At 49.9% G+C, this 2,419-nt stretch overlaps 1 long non-coding RNA gene across 1 annotated transcript; it reads left to right on the top strand.

Moving 5' to 3' along the window:
- The first annotated feature begins 332 nt into the window (after positions 1–332).
- LOC309857925 lies at positions 333–1,055 on the top strand. Its single transcript, XR_014307968.1, has 3 exons — positions 333–399; positions 760–843; positions 968–1,055. It is a non-coding gene; the product is annotated as an uncharacterized lncRNA (long non-coding RNA).
- The last annotated feature ends 1,364 nt before the right edge of the window (positions 1,056–2,419 follow it).

The following is a 2,419-nucleotide window of genomic DNA, read 5'->3' on the forward strand; positions in this document are numbered from 1 at the left end:
CCCATGGAGACCGGCTCCCAGAAAGCCACACTGGGGCAGCGTCCCAGGCTCAGTGGGACTGGAAGGTGCTCTGGAGGCCCAGTGAGGCCAGGGGAGAAGCCTCGGAGGAACCAGGGGCCAGAAGCCACGGCAAGGAGCGCCGGGGAGTCTGAGCCCTTTCCAGTGGCTTGAAGGGAAAGGGCAGGAGAGACAGGGCTGGAGAGAGAAGGGCCCCGGAGAGGAGCAGGTAAGAGGCTGTCGGGAAGGAACCCGGAAGTGACCCCACAGGCCTCCCAGAGTCCTCTGCAGGGAGGCAGAGCTTCCAGAGGATTAGCAGAGATGGCTTTGTTTACGGCTGGGAGACAACCAGGCAGAACTTGGCTTCCTTCACCATTAGAAGCAGTTGGCCTGACTTAGGAGGTATTTCCTATTGTCTTCTGCTCTTCCAGTTTTCTTCTCCCTCCAGTGGGGAGGACTGACTCAGGAAGCCCGCAGAAGCCTGCTTTTGTTTGTCTTTGCAACAGACTTGACTGGAGGGGAGAGGGAGGGGTCTGGGTGCCTGCGGTGGGGCCTGCAGAGTATCAGGGAGATGGCCTGCTGCCCAAGGGGGCTAATCTTGCCCATTTTTGGCAGTCACTGTTAGGGAATGCTACTGGGCAGGGTTCCCATGTCAGAGGGAAAATAAACTCAAGGCTTACATTTCTCAGGCTTTAGGTAGACTCTCCGTGGTTTTCAAGCTTTTGAAAAATGTCTGTTAATGGGAATCTATTTTATATATAGGTATCAGAATCGGAATGGAGAGAAAGAGGTTCCTGGCAGCCTCAGGACCTTGCTGGGCCCCCAGAATGGACTGGAAATGTCCAGGTACGGGGCCACTTTTTAGGATCGGATCTTTCTGGCTGGGTAATGGAAGGAGCCTGGTTCTGAAATTTTACCCTAAAGGCCTGGTCTGGCCTTAATTTTTCACCATTTTTGCCTCTACCCCTAGGTACTGACCAGCCTTTGGGAACAGATGAAAGAAGGGGTTGATCTTCAGGCTTGAATTCTGCCCCAACACAGCCCTTCCTCCTTTTGAGGTGCCCAACAAAGAGAGGTAAAGGCAAACATGTGCTTTTGATGACGACAAAGCCCAGTGTAGACCCTTGTAACCTAGTGTTGGTCCCTGTGGAGTGTGCCTCCTTCCTGGGCTGGAGGCAGGCCTAAGGCCCAGAGTCAAAACGGGCTAAGTGGACATTCCCTCCAAGCCCACACCAGAATCTTTCAAGTAGGCATCCCAGGAAAGGCCTGCACACTGGGGAGAAGCCAGAGCCTGAAGCCTTCCCAACCTGACCTGGAGTCTGCTACTGTGCCCTAGGCCACCTGGGGTAGGGGGAGGACTCAGGTGGGAGTCATGGTGCACATGTCCCCAGGTTTCTCTGCAGTGTGCACATAGAATTAGAAGTTCTGGGTTCACATATCCATAATGATAGTGCCGAACTGTTTTCCAGAAAGATGACCTGGGTTGTCCAAGTCTCTGTCCTTGCTGTTTCTTCTCTGTTAATTCCTGAGAGAAATATGTCAAACCTCCCACTATGTTTGTGGATTTGTCTGTTTACCATGTGTGTTTTGTTGGGGTTCTTTTACTTTTAGATTTGAAGCTATGTTATTAGATTCATAAAATTGTTCTACCTTCTTGGTGAATTGATCATATTCAAAACAGTTTGGAGGTTTAAGAATGTTTCTAAGAGCATTATGCTTTGCCAATGACACTGAACCACAGCCCCAGATGCGAAATTGTCCAAATGTTATTTTTTCACTAGGAAATGACCTTAGTTGTCTCTCCTGATGCTTTTTGCGTTAAAGTCTATTTTGGACTTCTAACCTTGTTGCCTCCAGGATCTTGGGAGAAAGGGAGCCCAAGGCAAAGTGACGTTGATACAAGTAGACCAAAGAGGGCTGGAGAGGGAAAAATAAGGCTTACTCCCCAGTGAACCACCCAGCCCCTCTGTGCTCAAGGAAGTTGAGGGATCCTCAGTTCACTGCCTTGGGGGGACTGGAATGAAGCAACGGAGGAGGAGTACAGCCTTGAGGACAGCCTTCCCATCAGAACACCTGCTAGACTGGGGATCAGAACATGGAAACTCAGCTGTGTGCATACATGACCTCTTCATCTGTCCACCCTGCAGCTCCGGGGGGGTTGTGGCCAGTGGGAGAGCCTGAGTGCTCTCAGGTGTGTGCGAGGATGTACTTCCTGCCAGCCCACAATAGAACTCCAGATATTTCCGAATTTGTCATTCTCTTCTTCGTGGACGTACTTATCCAATCAACAAAATTTTTTTAAAGGATAAAATAAGTTTTTATTTATAGTCTTATAGTAAAGGGGAAAGACTTAACTTGCAAGACAATTCTTGGGCAGTATGTACAACGTACCTTTTACTTCCACGTGAGGGAATCAAACATG

This window comes from Mustela nivalis (genome assembly GCF_964662115.1).
Source record: "Mustela nivalis genome assembly, contig: HAP1_SCAFFOLD_1553, whole genome shotgun sequence".
Lineage (NCBI taxonomy): Eukaryota > Metazoa > Chordata > Mammalia > Carnivora > Mustelidae > Mustela > Mustela nivalis.